At 42.0% G+C, this 22,779-nt stretch overlaps 1 non-coding gene across 1 annotated transcript; it reads left to right on the top strand.

Annotated features, from left to right (window-relative positions):
- Positions 1 to 18,745: 18,745 nt before the first annotated feature.
- LOC121492262 lies at positions 18,746 to 18,857 on the top strand. The gene has a single exon (XR_005988169.1). It is a non-coding gene; the product is annotated as a U6 spliceosomal RNA (small nuclear RNA).
- Positions 18,858 to 22,779: the final 3,922 nt, after the last annotated feature.

Raw genomic sequence — 22,779 nt, forward strand, 5'->3', positions numbered from 1 at the left:
ACAACATGGATGAACGTTGAAAACATGATGTTAAGTCAAAGGAGCCAGTCACAGAAGACCACCTATTATATGGTTCCATTTTTACAAAATGCCCACAATTGGCAAAGCTTTACAGAGATGGAAAATAGATTAGTGGTTGTCCAGGGTTTCAGGGGGAGACAGGAAGAAATGGAGAGTGACTGCTCATGGGTACAGCATTTCTTTGGGGGGTTATGTAAATGTTCTAAAATACATAGCAGGATTGGATGCATGATTCTGCAAATATACTAAAAAAATCACTAAAATTAAAATGTACATTTTAATTTTTAAAAGTATTTATTTATTTGACAAAGAGAGAGCACAAGCCGAGGGAGCAGCATAGGAGGAGGGAGAAGCAGGCTCCCCGTTGAGCAGGGAGCCCAACACTGGACTTCATCCCAGGACCCCGGGATCATGACCTGAGCCAAAGGCAGACACTTAACTGACTGAGCCCCCCAGGCACCACTAAATATACATTTTAAACAGGTGAACTTTATAGATCAGTTATTCCTCAATAAAGCTGTTTAAAAAAATAGAACTCACCCAATGAGACCAAAACCTGGTTCTTCCCAGCAGGAAGACCTAAACCACTGTCTAGAGAAACATTTGCCATTTCTGAAATATGGGAAAATAAACTTAGCCCCTTCTGATTTCAACCCAAGGCAGCAACCATGTCTTGGACTCAACCCACATTTGTAAGAAAAGAAAGGAAAGAAAGAAAGAAAGAAAGATAGATAGATATACATCCTGATAGAAGGTGAAAGAGGAGAAAGCATGTCCAGGGTTGGCTCACATGGGCTCATCACACATGCTCCCAAGCAATTCATAGCCAGGGTGGTGGCAGCAGCTCTAACTGTGTGGGATTTGCAATCACCTCAGTGGCTACAGAGAAACATGATTGTACCCTAACAATAACTTTTTATTTTGTCATTATGAAGGTATATTGCCATAGCAGGAGGAATGAAGCAATTTTACTCAAAAGTTTGTTAGCTTGATTAAACCATTTTAAATGTTTGGGGACCTCCATTTGTATTCAGGACAGACCAGTCTACTATACAAATTTAGCTGAGCTGAGACTACAATTTGAGATATGAAACCCATTTGCCACTGTCCCCGCAAGCCACCACCCTAGATCAAGTCCCCCATCAAGTCTTGCACCTACATATTAGAATAACTTCCTCCTGTCACCCCACCTCCACCAGTCGGTTTTCCACCAGCACCTAAAGTGGTCCTTTTAAAACAGAAGTCAGGGGACGTCTGGGTGGCTCAGTGGTTGAGCATCTACCTTCCACTCAGGTTGTGATCCCGGGGTCCTAGATTGAGTCCTGCATTGGGCTCCCCGCAGGAAGCCTGTTTATCCCTCTGTCTGTGTCTCTGCCTCTCTCTGTCTCTGCCTCTCATGAATAAATATATAAAATACTAAAAAAAAAAAAAATAAGCCAGACATGCAGATATACTCCTCTGCTCAAAGCCCTGAAATGGCTAAAGCCAGTGTCCTCACAACAGTATCAGAAGGTGCCCTCCTGCTCACTCACTCCACACATGCTTCTCTAATAGTCCTCAAACTCCCTGAACAGGCTCCTCCTTGGAGCCTTTGTACCTGCTGTTCCCTCTGCTTTTTTTGTTGTTGTTCCCTCTGCTTTTAATGCTTTCCCCCTGCCCCCCACCCCAGATGCTACAGGGCACACTCCATCATTGATTTCAAGTCCTTGGTAAATATCTTCTTAGTGAGAATTGCCCTGACCACCCGTTCAGAATCAAACTCTAGTACCCCCTCCAACTTCCCCACTTTATTTTTCTTCCTACTACTTACCATCATTTATCACATTATTTAATTTACAGATTTATTTCATTATCTGTCTCCCCCTTGAGTGTGGAAGTTCCAGAAGGTCTGACCCATCCACTGTTGTATCCACAGCACCTAGAACAGTGCCTGGCACATAGTGGTGCTGGAGAAATCTTCACTGAATGGATGAATAAATTAATAAGGAAGTAGTGCTTTGTCTCAAAAGTAGCAGCTCCAACATTTAAGGGCTAGGCAGAGATGAAAGAAGCAGCCAAATCAAGAAGACCAGTTCAGGGGTGAGCAAACAAGGAGAGCCGATATCCCGGAAGGCAGGTGGGCAGGAGGACCTCCCAGCAGTGTCAAATGCCACAGATAAGCAGAGCAAAAAAAAAAAAAGAGAGAGAGAGAGAGAAGCAGAGCAAGAAAAGCTCTGAAATGCAAGGCTGAGTACAAGGATTACAAGGATCTTCTGGCTTCTAGATCTTCCCAATGAAACTTGCTACAGAAATATTAAGTGGCATTTTGGTTATCGCGACTATTAATCATACTATTACTAATTTCTCCAGTGAGAAGATCTGAACAATCTTATAGTAATATTGGCAAACAGTAGTGCGATCCTTATGTCACTTTTTGCATCTTTCTATTAACAGCTGTAGAATGCCCAGTTTTGTGGCGATTCCAAGAAGCAAGCTTAGGTTCCAGAATACACATCTTATTATGGCACCATATATATATTTATTTATTATGATCACCACTAAGTGTGGCTGGGAACATTGCAGAGCACTGTTAGATATTGTGTTCCTTCTGGGTCTCTGTTAGCTTAGGGAAGGGGTAACCTGGAGTCATAAAGCGCCTGAGTTGAACAACCATAAACAGTGATTGGAAAGTTCCTGTGTGTCAGGCACTAATTGAGTTGCTTTCTGCTTTTACATGATAAATACAATAGTTTTCAGAACAAGCTAGTGGGGAAATATTGTTATTCCAGTGTATGGCAAGAGCGCAGGCCCTGAAGTCACACAGCCTGGGTTTTCATTCCCATCTGCTTCTTAACCAGCCATGTGGCCTCAGATGTACTTTTTAATCTCCCTGAGTCCTAAAATAACAGCATCTATCTTGTAGGAATAAAGTGAGGATGAAAACAAAAGAACACGTATAAAGTTCTCAACATGGTAAGTAGCCCACAACAGGCTCTCAGAAAATATTTGTTACAACAATTAGGGAAAATTGAACCTAAAAGAGCCTGGCTACGTACTTTGCTCATAGTATTCTATCTAGTAAGTGAGAGAGTCAAGATTTGGATCCAGGTCTTCTAGGCCCTAATATAATTCTTCCCCCATCTCATCACAGTTATCTCATCGTATTTTCCAGTGACAGGAGGACATCTCTATTGAATGTGAAAGTTACGCATCAAGCTGGGAGGGTCTTCTGCTTATGGTGATGTCTAGTGGGGCCTCAGTCCTCTGGAACCTCTATTGGACTGGCACATCCAAAAGGGCTCACCCACATATCTGGCACCTGGACATGGATAATGGGATACCGGGCTTATCAAAGATGCTGGGACAACCACAAAATACAGTACCAAAGCACCAACTACCAACTTTTCAGGAAAAAGTCCTGCATACAAAACACGCACACATTTCTACCACCACCCATGTCTGCTTTATGACAACAAATAAGGTGTCAACTCCTTGAAATCAAAAACTAATCTGCACTGGTCTTTGCTGGATACCCAGAACTGTGACTAGGACATGGCACAAACTCAATAAATATTTATGGATAAAGATAAGGGAAAGAGAGAGGGAAGAAAGGGAGAATAACTGGAAAGGAGAGGGAGAGAGGGAATGAGGAATGTCCTCTCAGGATTGTACATTGGTATTAAAGAGATTGAAGGATGTGTTTCTTTGGACTGTGAGCCCTGCCTCTTGTGGGTGCACGTTGCACTTTGCAAACACAAAGACTATCTCCTTCCTCACCTGCCCCCCAGAGAAAAGGGCAGTATCTTACATGGACCTGCAGAAGCCACCCGCTACCCTACCACTGTCACCATTTTCCGGCTCATCGATCAAAGAGGACAAGTACCAGAGCCTGGCCAGTCACCCAAAAGCACACTGTTGCCATCTCCTTGGGACCCCCCAGTGGACTCAGACTCAATCATATCAGAACCTCAGTTGATTCCAATGCACAGCCAAGATGCCAAGATTGAGAATAACAGCCACCTGTCTGGAGGACAGAGAACTCTTGATGCACACACACACACACACACACACACACACACCTTAAAGCTCTTAGGGCCCACAGAGTTCATCTGAACTCCTCTTAACATACCCTAGCTGTCCACCTTCTTCTCCACATTTTGATTTCCATTAGGTCTGTACTTATCATCTCTTCCGATTGTAAATTCCCGGAAGATTGGATTCTTGTTCCTCCAGCCTTTTGAGTACCTAAGAGCACCTGGCATGGACTGATGCTCCACCCACTGCTGACTGTGGGAGAAAACAGCAGGCCTAAAGGAAGGCACTCTGAATGGAGGAGCTGGTCTCGCAGCAAACCCTACAAGGATTTTCCTATACAAGCTCTGCTTTTCTTCTCGGACTCCTTCTTTTCCTCTGCTCTGGCAGTGGGCTTTCCTACCCATTTCCTGGTTCTCTAGCAAAGGGGGGAGATCCTGGCTGAGAACCCAATTTCTCAGCATTGGGCTGTGTCAACCCTGCTGAGAGGCTGCTGCTTTAAATAAATGCATCTGGGCATTTCAGATTGGCAGTGCACACCCACCTTGATCATTGCTACAGCTTCAGATCATTTGAACCAGCTCAGACTCCCACAGAGAGGCAGCTAATAAGCTAAAGGGAAAGGAGAATATCTAACTGAATGGGGGGCAACGGGGATCCAAGCCAAAATTCCCCATCGAAGACACAAAAATCAATTTTGAATGGATTTGGACAGACAGTCCTGCCAGGACATTCCAGCGGCGTCTAAACACCAGCGGTGAACAAGAAGAATGTGTGTTGTTCTGCAGGATCGCCTGGGCTGCCAGGGAACTCGATACCTCCAGCTCCAGCCCCTGTCCCCAGGCTCTGACACCCCTCCCCCTTCCTGAGACCTTCTGGCTGCCCTAGTCACTTTAATGCATCATATTCTTCCCCAAGGAGCAAGTCTACTGCTAGCCTAAGGAGAGCTGGGTTCTTGCATTTTTGCTTCCTATTCAGCAGAGAAAATGAGTGGAGGTGCCACAGTTAGGCCCAGAGCAGGTGAATCAGGTAAAGCTCTTCGACTGAAAACTAAATCCACATGAAACCTAAGGAAACAGCTTTTTCCTCCCTCCCTCCCTCCCCCCCCCCCCCCACTTCCAAGACTTGTTAGCTGCAGCAGCTGAAGAACTGCCCCTACTCCCACCATCCTGCATGAATCATAGAAGCGTCACTATGCAAGGAATGGCAAATGTGCTTGCTCTACAATGAAGACTCCAATAGATGATAATGCCTGCTGGGAGCAGTCCTCCTGAGGCTCAGCGGAAAATTACAATTGATTAGTGATGTCTGCCATGTGCCTGGAAAGGAGTTATAGAGTGTTTACCTTGTTTTTACCAACCACCAAGGGGAAGATCAAGGCTCTCCATTAATTAGGGAAAGAATTCCCATAGAGTGGTGACTCTGGGGCTGCCGAGGTAGGTAGTATAGCTTGGGTGGGAGGTTGAAGCAAAACTGGTTCTCTTCCGTGGGATGGGCTCTTCCTCTCTTTCCTTCTTAACTGAGGAAGTGAGATAACCGCCTTAGTCGGGGGCATCCTGCATCTCAGAGGACAAAGGAGAGAGGTGGAAGACAAGACGTAGGTGGCTCTGGGAAAACGAGCAAAGGGAATTCTCTAGACTGCCATTCCAGCTCCCTGGTCAGAAAGAAGCCACGAAAGAACAGGGCTTGGGCTCTGGTGAGAAATAACTGGTATTACCATGCTTCCCCCTGCACAGACGTCTCTAGAATCCTAAGCAGGGTGGTGCAGGCAGCTGGATGAGGATTGAGGAATTGGAAGCATGATAATCCTTGTCCTCTCTCCTCTGCCATAGCCCTGTCCATGAGGAAGGCTCTTACTGCAAAGGAGATGGAAAGATGGTCATCTTATAGGGGTGGAGAGGGAGTTCTACTTTTAAACATTTTTCTTATTTATGCAAATCATACAAAAAAAAAAAACATGGTGTACAACCTACAAGCTGGGGAAAGTCTGGTTATATATAAGAGTCCAACCAAAAAAACCTTTTTTTCAAAGCCACAGTGAGCCATAAATTGGAACTGAATTTCCAAAACAGCTTCTGTTTTGTTTGTTGGTTGGCTTGTTCTTTGCTTTTTAAAACAAAAACAATAACAAGAAGGCTGAACTGCAGTAACTTTGATGCTATCTGATAGCATTGGCCCTGCTCCGACAACCTCCCTGCTTGTCTGTGTCTGAGTAAAAATAAAATGCAAGTGTGTTATCTGGGGTAGGAAGAAGGGCATGCATTCCCATTATCACATTAACAGATTAGCTAGACTCCAAGAGCAGGCCCTGAGGAAACATGGACAGGATGTCCACATTTCTACAGGGAGGGAAGAGGATCAGAAAAATCCTGATGGAAATAAAGAGTCTGGTACTTCAGCGAGGTGTTCTGAAGACAGGGGCTAGCAAGGCGACAATTGGCAGTAGGCTCAGTGAGGAAAGGGCAAAACTGGCCAAGAGATCTAAAAGGAGAAGTCCAGATGTGCCAGTCAGGTGACGCTTATGTCTCCATCTTATTTAGAACCAGCCCCAAAAGCCCAGTTCCTCAGCTTGTCTCTGCCATGTCCCCATATAACCCATTGCTGCCGAAAGTAACGACTCCTGGGATGGCCTGTTAAAAAGATACTGACTTGTCTCTTGATCAGGGATTCAATAGCTTTCCTTACTTAAAAAAAAAAAAAAAAAAACATGTGGGATCTCCTGAGTGGCTCAGCAGTTGAGCACCTGCCTTTGGCTCAGGTCGTGATCCTGGGGTCCTGGAATCAAGTCCCATATTGGGCTCCCCACAGGAAGCCCGCTTCTCCCTCTGCCTATGTCTCTGCCTCTCCCTCTGTGTCTCTCATGAATAAATAAATAAAATCTTTTAAATAAATAAATAAAAATTCATGCACACACACACAGCAGGGGAATTTGACCCACTAAGACCCCATAGAAAGACCTCTTTGGACAGAGTTTCAACCCAGGGTCTTTGGGCCTCCACAGGCTCCTGGGACTCCTGATGGGAGCTTTGCTGAGAACTTTCTTATGGTTTGGCAAGATTCTGTTTTCCTTCCATCAGGTATTTCCTACCTTACAAAAGGAAAAATTCTTAGCTTCTGTATTTAGAAATTTAATACTAAAAAAAAACAGAGCCCCGTACATGTGAAAGACAGAAAAACCCAGAAAACCATCCTCAGGAGGCACCTCCGCTTTGGTCAGTCAGTCAGCAAGATGTGTTGAGCATGTGGCTTTCTCTCTGCACCACACTGAGCAAGGCACAGACAGAGGAGCTGAAGGCTTGGCCCCTGAGGGCAACAAGCAAATTCCCTTCATTCAACAGAAACACACAGAGTGCTTTCTATAAGCAAGGCATTGTGCTTTGGAAAAAGAAGTTCTATTAGACAAGGGCCCTATTTTCTGAAATATACACAAATCACTCTAGGAAGTGGAAAAATGTGGTAAGAGTTACAAGAGAGGTTTAGAGAAAGTGCTCAGGACCATGAGTTAAGAGGAGAATGAGCTTCCAGCTGAGGTAACCCAAAAAGACCCTGTGGAGAAGATGCCAGTTGAGTTAGGGATGGAAAGATTGACTACTCAGAGTAGATTTCTCTCGGAAATGAGGGAGAGAGGTGAAGTGGTGCTAGAGCCACGATGCCAGGGTCCCAGTTCAGGCTCCCCTGCCACCCCATCAACAAGTTTCTGAGCCTCAGCTTTGCTCATCTGTGAATTAGGGCCAATAATATTTACCTCTTAGGAATAGATGAAAGGATTCAATGAGGTAATTCAGGAAAAAACTCTTGGCATAGAAAGTACTTAAGAGATATTACCCCATGATTTGCATTTTAAAAGATGGGAATCATGAGGACTATACAAGATGGCTGATGGAAGGCTAGCTTGACAGTGGAGGAAAGGCTGGGTCACAGGTATACAAGAAGTTTTGATCTCCTCCCATAAGCACCATACTGAATGAGATAACTCAGAAGGAGCAATTCACAGAACCCAGGTCACACAGAGCAAAGTCATTGTCAAGGCTCTCCCCTGAGAGCCTGTCACAGGGGAACAAGAAGGTCCTTTGGCACAAATGTCACTATCAAAAAGGCCTCAGGTTTATATTTTTGATATTACTTCCTACTGAGTTTATTCACTGAAATACAGAGAGCCATTGCCATCCATTGTGAACTTATATAAAAGTTTCATTCCATGAATGCTTGGGCATTTCTTTCCTTTTTTTTTAAACCAGGTACCTCAAAAGATGGAAGTGACCAGGCTCCACTTGACCTTTGAAAGGTCCAAGACAACTTTAGGTAGACTGAGGTCCCCAAACGAGTCCAGTCAGTGATGGGGAGTCCATTGAACAGCAGCCATGCAGTGTCTAACCTAAAGCAGCCATGCTCATAAGCTTCATTATATGTGGATTTGTGCAAATGAGACCACTAGGCTTACCTGCTCTTACAATAGCATAAGCAAGAGCACAGAGGCAAGAAGTCAGGTGCATTACGAGGACAGATAATCATGAAGGCCAATCAAGTATGGAGCTCACGAAAGAAGGGAGAGACTCCAGGGCTGGGAACACAAGTGGCGACCAGATCTCAGAGGAAAGACTCAAAATTTATGCCAGCTTTTATTGGTGTTTGCTAATTTACACAACTAGCAGTGGAAGCAGAGTCATTTCTCAGTTCCTCAGTGGTCATCATTAATTCTGGGACAGCATTCTTTGTTTCCACCATCTCAACCATCTCAAAAAGATCTGCCATCCCTTCATGTCTCTTCCTCTTCCTAGAAACTTAGATGTTCCTTCCCATCTCCTAGATGTATTATTTGCTCAGATATCAAAGAATGAAATGCCTAAGGAGTGAAATCTGCCCACAGCCATTAAGCCATTCATTGTAAAGACATTGCCTGGTTTGACACCTTAGTCTTTTTAAAATTTACCAAACATCTTTCCATCTACACCATCTATTTGATCAAGTTTTATTTTTTTTATCAAGTTTTAGATGTCAAGTTATAAAGAGTTTTTATTGTGAAAGGCAGTCTACAAGGTGTAACTCGGACTGCAATAGAGAATATTCTAGAATATTTCAATGGCTTGTGAAAACATGAGGCAGAATATTCAAATAAAATCCTTCCAGAAAACCTGGGATGAACAGTATGGAAGAGACATCCAGTTGCCTTCCAAACATCCATTCTCCCCTCAGAGGCAGGAAACAAGAGATTGCAATTGTTAGATTACCCACCCTCCTATATGGCTAAGCCTCTGTCCAAGAAACATTGGTCAAAGTGTTGTATAGGATTTCCAGAAAGGTCTACTAAAGAAGCTGACTGGGATGGAGCCCATATCCTCCTGCCCTTCCCCTTTCTTTCCTTCTTCCAAGTAGAAGTACACCTGTAATGACCAAAATACCAACAGCCATCCTAGGCCATGAAACAACCTTGAGGTTGAAAGTCATACAGTGACAGATGGTAGTTAGAAAGATAAAAGGTGCTGGACCTCTGGTGACCATGACACAACCATGTTAGTCCTGGACTACCTACCACTTTCTTTTACAAGAAGAAATAAACTTCTGTGTTTTAAATACTGTCTTTTCTTTACTATGCATCTGTCTCAAATCCTAACTAATACAGATGGTCACTGTAGTTGTTTATACCCAACCACGTGAGAGAGGACACTCCCAAGCCCCATCTTCCCTACTTGTCAAACGTCTTTGCCAACCTACTCCTGCAATAAATACCTAGAACCAGCCAGCCCCTGAGAGGATAGATAAGAAAATATGGGGACTAATTCAGATGGTACCTGGTTCTTTGGCAAAATTCACCTTTTAGATACTTCTTCTCCCAGAAAAACATTCATGATCCCCAAATCCAAACAAGGTCTCTATTTATCTCCTTAACACCTACTATAACATCCCCCTATAACATGTGATTCAGATAACAATCACCTGTCAAGAGGCCAAGAGTAGAGTGGAAAAAGAAGGAATCATGGCCTGGAAGTGCTCTCAAGGGCCGGTGGTAGAGAAAAGGCCTATGAGCCAGTTATTTTGGTGTAACGTGTGAGTGACAAAATAGAGATATGTCCAAGAAGCTTCGGGAGCACAGAGAGAAGTGGTTGATACCACCTTGGCTGGGCGCTTTTGGGGAGATACCAACTGAGCTGAACATTGAAGAAAAATAGTCTCTTAAGTCATATTCTCCAGAAGGAAAGCCTGAGATAGGGATCCATGTCCAAGCAATTTATGGAGGATCGTGACCTAAGAAGAAGCCTGTAGAGGATTGAAGGAAGTTGGAAAGCACAAGGGAAGAAGAGCAAAGATGTGGATCAGTCCAGTATCAGCCTGATCCCACAGCGAGCTCTGGAATGTGAGCACCTCACCAGGGTGAAAAGTAGCCCTCCTTGAAGTCAGGAGGCTGGGCTCTTGTAACCCAGTAGCATTTAGTCAAAGGCTGCTGGCTGGAGGGTACGACCCTCAAGGCATTTCCCTTCTGGGATACTCTCTAATCAAGGGCAAGTCTCTAGAAAAGAGAACAGCAATGGGCTCTCAGAGCCACTGGGTGTGGGCAGGTGCACCGGCCAGCAAAAAAAAGATCAACTGCATCTATTGAGGTTGGAAATTAATCTAGGCTGGAGGAGCAGCATAAGCAAAAAGCACCCAAGTCCTGCGAGCTGTGCGTGTGGGCTGGGAGGTGGTCTCAGCTATCCTTACTAGATCATAGACTATGAGGCAGAGGGGGGCAGATAAGGCCAGGGAAATTGGCAGAACCAGATCACAGATGATTTTCTTCGCCATGCTACAAGATTGTGAGTGCATTCTCTATTAATAATAATGACACCAACATGAAAAATAAGCCCTTTATTTTTCTTTTTTTATTTGAGTATAGATGACACACAGTGTTGCATTAGTTTCAGGTATACAACTTAGTGATTTGACAAGTTTACAGGTTATACTATGTTCACCACAAATGTAGCTGCCATCTGTCACACACTGCTATTATATGGTTGGTTGTATTCCTTATGCTTTGCTTTTTATTCCCATGACTTACTCATTCCATAACTGGAAATCTGTATCTCCCTGTCTCCTTCATCCATTTTGCCCAACTCCGCCCCTTGCCTGGTAACCGTCAGTTTGTTTGTATTTATAATTCTGATTCTGCTTTTTTGTTTAATGTTTTTTTAGATTCCATATATGAGTGTAATCATATGGTATTTGTCTTTCTCAGTCTGACTTATTTCACTTAGTATGATACCCTCTAGGTCTGCCCATGTTGTCTTAAATGGTGCAAATCTCAACCTTTTATGGCTGTGTAATATTCCATTGTGTTCCATTTTTTTCCTTATCCATTTGTCTATTAATGGACACCTAGGTTTCTTCCATATCTTGGCTATTATAAATAATACTGTAATAAACATAGAGGTGTATATATCTTTTCAAGTTAGTGTTTTCATTTTTCCTGGGCAAATAAATACCCAACAGTGGAATCACTGGATCCTGTGGTATTTTTAATTTTTTGAGGCACTCCATACTATTTTCCACAGTGGATGCACCAAAGGAACAACAAGGGTTCCTTTTTATCCACATCCTCGCCAACACTTGTTGTTTCTTGTGATTTGAATTTAGCCATTCTGACAGGTGTGAAGTGATATCTCATTTTGATTTGCAGTTTCCTGACGACGAGCAATGTTTGACCACGTTTTCTCATGTCTGTTGGCCATCTGGATGTCTTTGGAAAAATACTATTCTGGTCCTCTGACATTTTTAAATCAGATTATGTGCTGTTAGTTTTTTTGTTTTGTTTTGTTTTGTTCTAGTGTTGAGTTGTTTAAGTTCTTTATATATTTTGGATATTAACCCCTTCTCAGATATGTCATTTGCAGATATCTTCCCCCATTTGGTACATCATCTTTTGTTTTCTTTTTTTTTTTTTTTTTGGTATATGTTTTTATTGGAGTTCGATTTGCCAACATATAGCAAAACACCCAGTGTTCATTCCATCAAGTGCCCCCTCAGTGCCCATCACCCAGTCACCCCATCCCCCCGCCTACCTCCCTTCCTACATCTTTTGTTTTTATTGATGGTTTCCTTTGCTGTGCAAAAGCTTTTCATTTTTATTAAGTCCAGATAGTTTATTTTTGCTTTGGTTTTCTTTTTATATTGACCAGATAAATGTGGGTTTATTTCTAGGTTCTCTACTCTATCCAATTGATCTATGTATCTATTTTTGTGCCAGTACCATACTGTTTTGATTACTACAGCTTTGTAGTATAACTTGAAATCCAGAATTGTGTTACCTCTAGTTTTGTTCTTCTTTCTCAAGATTGTTTTGGCTGTTTGGGGTCTTCTGTGGTCTCATACAGATTTTAGTATTATTTGTTCTAGTTTTGTGAAAAGTGCTGTTAGTATTTGGATAGGGATTGCATTGAATCTGTAGATCATTTTGAGGGGTATGGACATTTTGACAGTATTAATTATTCCAATCCATGAGCATGGAATATCTTTCCATTTGTTTGTGTCATCTTCAGTTTCTTTCATCAGTGTTTTAGTTTTCAGAGTACAGGTCTTTCACTTCTTTGGTTAAATCTATTCCCAGGGATTCTATTCTTTCTAGTGTAGTCGTAATGTTGTTGTTGTTTTTTATTCCTTTTTCTGTGACTTCATTGTTAGTGTATAGAAATGCTACCAATTTCTAGGTATTCATTTTTTATCCTGTCCCTTTACTTAATTTGTTTATCTATTATTCATTTCATGGTTAGTGTGTCCCAATATCTGAGGGCCTTACTTTTTTTTTTCAATTCTATGACATCATATAGGGCAAGTAGTATGAAAAAAAAAATGAAGTAATTTGTCTGACAGCATACAAATAATAGAGCAAGGATTGGAACCCACCACCAAACATATTCTCATATTGCCATAATGCAAAGAAATGATGCATCCAGATCTGCACTGCAAATATTGTACTGGGCCACCCTGTACTATCCTTGATAACTCCTCAATAATATATATTTCTGGGTGCTTCTTGCTCTTGCATTTTTCCACTAGAAAAAAAAACTTTAACCCTCAGATTATGGCCCACTAGGTCCTACTTCCAGCTACTAAAGCATCCCTTGATGATATCCTTTCCCCCCAGCCTCCATCCTCCAGGCTCCCTTGACAAATCCTCCCCACATCTTATGAGAGCCATCCTGGAATCCCACCTTCCCACTAATCAGTTGCTAGGCCCATCCCAGGTAGATCTGACTCTGGGCTTCTCCCAGCATTGCCTGTCTGGCTGAACCATCCTACTCTTTGGCCTTCTCTATTCAAGAGGAGAACAGAACAAGATGTTTAGAGAACCCAAATGGAGAGGAAAGACTTCCAAAGGCCTGGTCAGACAATCAATAATGGCCAGGGCTTTGACTGTCTAATGACAGAAATTCAGCAGATGGAATAGCCTATAGCATATGCTGTAGGGCTACAAAATAGTTACCTCTGATGAAGAGAGGCAAAGGGACAAAAAGCCCATAGACGTGGCTGTCAGTTACTATCAGTATTCTATTTTCCATGAATGTAGTATTATTTAAAATAAATTACTATGTTAATCAAAAGAGGGCCTTGCACATGAGCCAACAATGAAACTGTGTCATGGACAAAGGATTAGAATGAATCTAGTTTGTGCTCCTGGGTCAGATATGCCTCTATCTCAACAAGGCAAAAATTACTACTCAATTAATGAGTTCCCACAAGGAAAGTTGTTCTTAAGATATGACTGGAAAGGATGACAAGCAGAAGGAGAAGTTTCCCTGCAGTGCTGGTATGTTCTTGGTCTTTATCCGATGCTGGTTCCTTGGATAGGTTCACTTTCTGAAAAGTCCATGAACCATATACTCATGATATAACTGTCTGTGTGTATCATTTTTTTCAAAGAATTGAAAAAAACTTTTTTTAACTGCCCTACCTGGACATAAAATCCAGCGGATCCAATATGCATATATAAGAGCACCCCAGAACAAGACTGGAAGTACATATTTCCTTTTGGTGAATTCCTTCAGGAAATAGGCTAGAAGCCTATGCCAAGCTGAGCCATATTGGAGCCCAAAGCAAAAGGAAAAATCAATAATATTGATTTGGGTTTTATTTAAATTTTTTGTATTTTGTTCATCATGGACGTTTTCCACCTTAATTTTTATTTTAAAAAAAACATTCCATTAAAATGCTTTTTATCTTGATTACTGAACTTCTCGGCACCAATTTAAATTTTGTACCATCCTAGTCCCAGTCCCAGTGGTAACCAGAAACAGCTCATCATTGATTCTGGCTCATCAAAAACCCAAATTCCATCTTCCCCATGGAAATGTCCCACACAACCAAACGCACAAAAAAACAACTCTGAAAATGACAGCTTCCTTAACAATAACATCAGCCTGTCCACTGATGCAGTCTATACGTTACTTCCACATTATCTCATTTATCCTCACCGTAAGCTTGATGAAGACATCAGTAATATCTCATTTGTAAGTAAAATGAGGCTTTGCCTTGGTAGGAAACTATCCTTTCCAAGATTATTTTGAGCAGAGACAGTGTATAAACTGATCTCTCTATAATTATCAGTGTCTAGGACAACGTCTTACAGTTCAAAGGGTCAGGTTGCATGCCTCCAAATCCTGGATCCATCATTTCCTAGATGGCTGTGTGACCTTGAGTAAATTACTGAATTTTTCTAAGTTTCATTTTGTCATCTGCAATAGAAAGATAAGAATAATTAATTCCCTGTGAGGATTATATAAGATTATCCATGCAATGTACTTAGCAATGTGTTTGGTACAGAGCAGGTACTTAATAAATGTTAACTATTTTTGCATGCAGTACAGACTTGGAAATACTCACAGAAAGGACCAACTGTCACGATAAACTTTTGGTTGGGGGCACCTTTCAACTGCCATCAAATCACCCTGAGATGGGAGCTTCCACTGGAATCTACTATCAGAAAAATTATCTGAATCCTGGAAATAGACAAAAGAGATTATTGAGGGTTTTTTCAGTGCAGTGCTGATCTTGACTTTCTATTTCCAGAGCTATTTTACAACTCTGTAAGGGCACAGGTTAACGTGTAGAATTTTGAATGGTGGAGATGCAAGTAATTTAAGGCCAGGAAGCAGATACCCCATAGATTGCGATGTATGGCCCTACTGGACTTGAACCCAGCAATTTGTGTGTGTGTGTAATATAATTATTCTATGTCAAATATATATATGTACATATATTAGATATTCTATATATTTATTATATTATTTGAGAATCTGGGGATATACACATAAATATGTGTATATCTTATATATTTATTATATATTATTATATACCATAATTATATATAGCATAGTATGTATTATATAACAATTGTATTTATATAACACATACTGTTATAACATAATTATGTCATATATATAATATACATACATACATATATAAATATATACATACATTATACATACATGTATTTTATACACACATGTATGCATATATCCCAAGCTTTTCAAATGCTCTTTGGACAGGTTTCAACATATTGCTGGTTCTTTAATTAATTAATGAGTTGAATAAAATCTTTGACATGTATTTCTTTTGTATTTGCATGAGTCTTTTTTTGTTGTTTTTAGAGTCATGATTTTTTTAACCTTTTGAAAATTATACTTTAATACTATGCACAGAGACAAGGCTTCCTCTGGGGGCCCCAAAACAGTCCTTTAAGGAAGCCATGTGATTCCAGGCTGATCAGAAACATCCCAGCAACACATTTTAAATTGAACTGGCCCCCTGCCTCAGGCACAGACAGTGTGGGAGCTTTAGGACTTCACTCCAGAGCTCCAATGAGGAGCTTTCCTCCCCGGTTTCCAAAGAGGGCTCTAGGTTCGAGCCAAGACTGGACCTGCCCCCTCTAGGGCTTACCAAGTATTTGGCAAAGTGCAGAGATAACATTCTGTGCAAATTTCCTCACATTGTTCTGCCTGGCTCTGAATGCTCCCAGATGGGATACTCTAGAGATAAATGACGGGAAAAGGATGGAGGACTTGGGTCTCCCCCTCCACACATCCCAGGCATTCCCATTATTACCTTCCAGCCACTCAGGATGAATGTGACCTTGTCTCACCTTCTCATTCTGCTACTTTCTGGCAACAGCTAGAATTAGAAAATCTCTTACCTCTTTTGGAATCCCAATGAAGATACTCTCCTACTGGAGTCAGAATAAAACCTTAGTGCCGTGGATAGGGCTTGTGGTAATAGGCAACTGTCTCTGAGTGCTTCCTTTGTGGGGTGCAGCAGTGAGAATGAATGGGGGAGCCATATTCTGGTATCCTCTTCTCTTAGCCTTCAATCTGCTTCCAACCAGGACTTCCTAGTTTCCTTTCTGCTCCAACCCTATCCCCAGATCCCTTCCTAATTGCAAGAGAAAACTTCTGATCAAAGCAAAGAGAAAAAAAGAACCATCATACCTTAGCCTTAATTTTTAAAAATCATTCACTCAACAGATATTTATTGAGTTCTTTGTATTTGCCAGATATTGTGCTAGGGGCTTGGGTCACAGGAAATCCCAGCTATTCCTGGAGTTTATATCCAGTGGGTAAGGAGGGAGATATAAATCCCTAAATAAATAATACTGTTACAGATTGCCATGAGTACTATGAACTAAATACCAGGGGTGTGGGGACAAGGTAGAGCATCTCCCCCAGATAGGGTTGTTGGGGAAGAGTTCTCCAAGAAGGAGATACTTGAGCTCAGGTGTAGACAATGAGGGAAAAGCTAGGCTGGGGAAAGTGTGGAGGGAGAGAATAGAGGGACCAGCAACCAGTGTCATGGTGTGTGAAGAGTCTGGTGTGTGTGAGGAGTACTAAGGGCTAGCCAATCCCCAAGATGGCCCCCAGTGAGTCTCATCTCCTGATACTCATGCCTTTATGCAACTCCCCCACACAGTGAGTTAGGCTGGTCTACATGGCCAATAAAAATTTGCAAAACTGAACGAATGTACCTTCCAAGCCTAGATCATGAAGGGCATTGCAGATTCTGTTATGCTTTCTTGGATCACTCAAGCAGCATTATGATATGAAGCAATCCACATGGCAAGGACCTGAGGCCTCCTGCAAAAAAGCAAAGTGAATCAGCCACCTTGGAAGCAGGTCCTTCAGTCAAAATTCCAGATGACTGCAGCCTCATGAGACACCCTGAACCAAAGCCATCCAGCTACAACATTTCTCAGGTCCTGATCCACCGAAACTGTATAAGGTATTAAGTGTTGATTGCTGTCATTTATGTGAGCCCTGGGTAATTGGTTACACAGCACTAGTTAACTAACATAGCCACCCAAATGTGGTGAGGCAGGCAGAGCGTGGTGGCAGAACAATTAACCATGGCCAGATCACATGGTGGCTGGGGGCTACAGTGAGAGTGTGGATTTTATTCTAAGTTTGATGGAAATTTAAGGTATGTTTTACACAGAAGACCAGTGTGATCTAATTTGTGTTTCACAAACAGCATTGCATTGTGGAGAATAGATTTTAAAGGGATAAGAAAAGAAGCAAAGAGACCAATTGGGAAACTATAGCATTGCTCCAGGATGTTCGGAGAGATGAGGGTGGCTTGGACTGGGCAGGTGGCTGCAGAGAGGGAGAGAAGGGGATCCATTCATATATATTCTGGAGGCAGAATTATAAGGACCTGTTGATAAACTGGACACAGGAGATTAAGGAAAGGGAAGAATCAAGACTGTATGAGTCAGGGTTCTCCAGAAAAACAGAACCAATGAGATAGATATGGACTTATAGATATAATGATATATAGAAAGAGAGTTATTATAAGGCATTGGCTCACATGGTTTTCAAGGCTAAGAGGTCCCACAATCTGCCATCTGTGAGCTGGAGGCCCAAAAAGCTGGGTGTGTGGTTGGGAGCCCAGAGGGCTGCAGACCTGGTGAATGGATTCCAGTCTGAATCTCAAGGCCTGGAAAGTGGGAGTGAGGACCGCAGGAGGTCAGTGTACCACTCAAGTACAAGGCACAGCACAGACTCAACCTTTCTCCACTTTCTGTAATATTCAGGCCTTCAGTGGACGAGATGGTGCCCACCCACATTGGGGAAAGCCATCTACTTTACTCAAGTCAACACCAACTTAAATGCTGATCACTTCTGGATAAACACCCTCATAGAAATACCCAGAAATAATGTTTAGCCAGATAACGTTGTATCCTGCAGCCCAGTCAGATTGAAACATAAACTTAACTATCACAAAGATGACACCTGGGTTTTCAGTTTGAGTAACTGGATGGAAGGCGGTGCCATTTACTGAAATGGAGGACACGTAGAGGAATGGGTTTGGAGGTAACTGAATCAAAAGCAAAAGCGTAGCTCCTCTCCCAGTTTTGTTTTGTTGTTGGTTTTTTTTATATATTTGAGAGCCTTTGGTACCACATGGGTATAATTATACAGACATGACATTAGATACACATTATCAGCTGAGTTTTATTCAGTAGTCTTCCTTCAGCTACTTGGACCCTTGCACTGTTCAAGATCTGCTTGCCCTTTGCTCTCCTCACAGGCAGTTGATGCCACAGTCCATAGTGACCACAGGGCTGTTTGGCAATTGTACACTTAGCACACATTTCACTGAGTTTTCCCCCTCAGAATCCTGGGGGTCAGCTCATTTATAAAGGACACAATCTTGTCCCTTAAGCCTGGTGATATCAACCCCTCCAGAGAGTTTGGTGCTTGCTTCAGCAGCATATAGACTAAGATTGGAACAACACAGAGATAGATCAGTATGGCCCTTGCACAAGAATGACATGTAACCTCTCCAGAGAGTATAGTATGATTCTTTGCTTTAACTGATTTCTTTTGCCCCTACTGTTCTGTTTGAGTTTCTTTATTTGTTTGCACTAAAGATTGATTTGTTTAAAATTGGATATCATAAGCATAATTCAAAAGCAAAGTCTTAATTATGCTCTGTATAACAGATTAATGAGAACAAGTAAATAGTCATATTACAGAGAGTTATTGATGAAGGGCAATGCTTTGTCAGGCTAAATTAACAAATGAAGTAAGGCCATACATTTTAATGGGATTTGGTGGTTGTGCTGTATTATTTGCTTTTGTTTTGTTTTTTAGCAGAATAGAGGTCAATCTGAGGGCATGCAATGAAAATATTTCTTCCCCACTAAAAGTAGTAGTGTGTTTCAACTCCGGATGATGTGCCCTATTATGAGGGATTTCAGAATAGAATTGCTCTTACCAAGTGGAGAACTGTGTTGGTTGTCAGAGGGTCTCAGTACAGGCAGCCCCTGGGTCAGGTCCTAAGGTCTGTCCCACCCTTCCTGGCAGCACTCAGCCCAGCTGCTCTCCCCACTGCCTATTGAAGATGCCAGGCTAAGGGTATTATGCTGAGTGAAATAAGTCAATCGGAGAAGGACAAACAGTGTATGTTCTCATTCATTTGGGGAATATGAATAATAGTGAAAGGGAATATAAAGGAAGGGAAAAGAAATGTTGGGAAATATCAGGAAGGGAGACAGAACATAAAGACTCCTAACTCGGGGAAACGAACTAGGGGTGGTGGAAGGGGAGGAGGGCGGGTGTTGGAGGGGAATGGGTGACGGGCACTGAGGTGGACACTTGATGGGATGAGCACTGGGTGTTTTTCTGTATGTTGGTAAATTGAACACCAATAAAAGTTAATAAAAAAAAAAAAAAAGAAGATGCCAGGCTAAATCTCACAACGTCAAGTCTCATAACAGTTATGCCTTGTTAGCCATGACTCCATCTCTGTCCCCACACTGTAAGTTCCAAGGAGCTTAGTGGCAACGAGTGAAGCTTATTACAATGGATCGCCCCAAGGACTTAGCACAGTGTCAGTAAATGCTGGCTGTTTCACTCAAAAGAAAGAGAGGAAAAGTTACATATATGAATGCAAATATAGATATGGATGATACACATACTTATGAATGGAAAAAAGACCAAAGAAAGTAAAATGAACCATTGGCAAAGGTTACGTCTGTGAAATAGGATGGCACTTGTTTTTTTTTTTTTTTTTTTGCTTTTCAATATTTTCTACAATAAATATTTGTTCATTTAACAAATACTTTTTGTATGCTTACCACACATTAGGCATTGTACTAGGCCCTGGGGGATATAAAGATGGAATAGACACAAAATACTTCATGTAAGCAAGTCTTTGGAGGTAGGGTAAGCTTTCCATAAGAAGTAACATTTCCATCAAACCTGGAAGACAAGAACTGCTATTACTTTTACAAGCATGTTAAAACAAAGGGTTTAAAAATTAGTATTGGCTGTTATTAGATGAATGGAATTGAACATGGAATGTGAATAATGAATGAATGCATGCATATATGAAAAATGAATATAAAATTTTCAAAAATCAGAAAAATCAAATGACTGTCCACTTACCACCAACTTGAGGATAAATCATAAGTTGGAAAACAATTGCCCAACTTTTAGCCCAGAGTCATTCCTTCAGGCCCTTCCTACTCAAAAAGTGTGGTCCAAGGACCAGGGGCATCAGCATCACCCAGAACTTGTTAGAAATTTAGAATCTCAGGCCCTAGCCCAAACCCACTGAATCAGAATCAGCATTTTAACCAGAACACAAATGAATTGTAGAAACACTGAAGCTTGTGAAGGGCTAGGCTTGTCATTCCCAGTCTCAAGTGCACATGAAAATCATCCTGGAGCTTATACAAATTTAATTGCCCAGGGTGGCTTGGTGTTTACACACACAAGTCCTGAGTCTCATTTCCAGTTTCTCTCATTTATTAACCATGTGGTGCATGACTTTTGGCACCTTGGTTTCTCCAATTACGCAGTAGCCAGCTACCTGGCTCCCAGGGCTTCCTGTCTCCTGGTATTTACGCTCTTCTACAACCCACTCCCCTGAAGTGTGGACTAGGCTTCATATCTTGCTTCTAATGAAAAGAATCCAGCAAGAGTGATAGGATGTCATCTCCAACTTTAGGTAACAAAAGCTCCCATCTTGCTCATGCACTAACTCGGACGAAGCAAGTTGCCATATTATGAGCTGCCTACATGGCAAGGGACTGGGGCCCTGAGTCTGACAGCCACAGCAAACTGAATCCTGTCAAAAGCTACATGACCTAGTTCAAAAGTGAATTCTTCCTAATCAAGCTTTGGGGTCACAGCAGCCCTGGCCAACACCTTGATCACTGACTTACAAGAGATGCTGAGCCCGAGGACCAACCAAGTAGCTGCTGGATCCACAGAAACTGTGAGAAAATAAATAAATTTTGTTGCCATGAAATTTTAGCAACACATAGATAATGCAAATAACCAATAAAATGGTAATGATGTAGCACTCATTGATAGTTTTTGCTAGATTAAATAATTTCCAAGAAGTGCTTAGAACAGGGCCTGGTATATAATAAATACGATTTACACTTTGCTATTAGGTATCATTAGAAAGCACTGATGCCCTGAGTACCTACAGAAGGATGTAAGCATTTTCTCTATCACTAAATGGCCCTAGTCCCCTGTTTTCTGAAAGTTTCCTTCTCTACCTTCCTTGTCATTTAACTGTTGCTCCAAGTTGGTGTCCCAGGGTCTGGCAGTTTTTCCTCACCCCAGTAATAACTAAGTAAATAAACTGTGTCTAATCTGCTATCGTCTGGGAAACCTGACAAATAAATGTGTTATTTGTGTTAACACAATAAATGTGTTATTATTGTGCCTAAATCAAAAGTAAAGAGGTTCTGATTTAGTATCCAAAAAAGTTTTCCCGTGATACAGTTAAAGCCTTTTGGTTTGGTTTGTGTGTGTGTGTGTGTGTGTGTGTGTGTGTGTGTGTGTTTTAATCCAAAGTGTTTGCTACCATCTTTTCTGATGCCCAAAGACCCTGTTGTTTCAGTTTCTCAGCTATGTCATGGTCGGTGAGGCCACCAGATTTAGGAGACGTCCTCTCCTGTCTGCTATGAGATGAGTACATTCTACACCAATGATGTCATTCATTGCATCTCTGATTCTCATCATGCCTAGGCTCACTTTCTCTTAGCCCAATCCAGAATGTGTTGATTTCAGTCAAACAACACCATTTGTTTGTAGTGCCTCAGTTTAATGAAATTTAATTGCTGCCATTTGCTGTCAAGAGTCCTAATTTATGCACAGGGTTTAAGGGAGATGTGTTAGACAAGCCCCTCATCTGAGATCTGGAGAATAAGTCGCATGTAAGTGTATGCGGGAGGAGAGAGAAGGCTGGAAGATGGTTTAAGGCGAAAGGAACAACTTGCATGGGTTTTTCAAGATGAAAGAAGTAAGGCAAGTCCAAGGGCCAGGAACAACCCAACATGGCTAGAGGGCAATGCAGGAGGCAGAAAGTGCACTAGATATGAGAGGGACCAAAGCACACGGCCCTCACATACTGGCTAGGAATGTAGGCTTCGGTCTGAGGGTATCGGCATGACACTGAAGGGCATTATGTCAGAGGATGGCAAACTGTAGCTCTGAACCAAATCTGCCCTCCACCCATTTTGGTAAATACATTTTTACTGAAATAAAGCCATAGCCACTCACGTACACAGGATATGTGCTCCTTTCACACTACAAACACAATTGAGCAGCCATAACTGAGACAGCCAAGCCTGCAAAGACTAAGTTATGTACCATCTGATTCTTTACAGAATTTGCCAGTCCCTGTTTTAAGCTAATGGGTTCTATGCTCAGACCTGCCTTCTGCACAGATTCTGGGTGCTGATCTAGAATGTGCTGACACGGGGGC

Source organism: Vulpes lagopus, chromosome 5 (assembly GCF_018345385.1).
Source record: "Vulpes lagopus strain Blue_001 chromosome 5, ASM1834538v1, whole genome shotgun sequence".
Classification (NCBI taxonomy): domain Eukaryota; kingdom Metazoa; phylum Chordata; class Mammalia; order Carnivora; family Canidae; genus Vulpes; species Vulpes lagopus.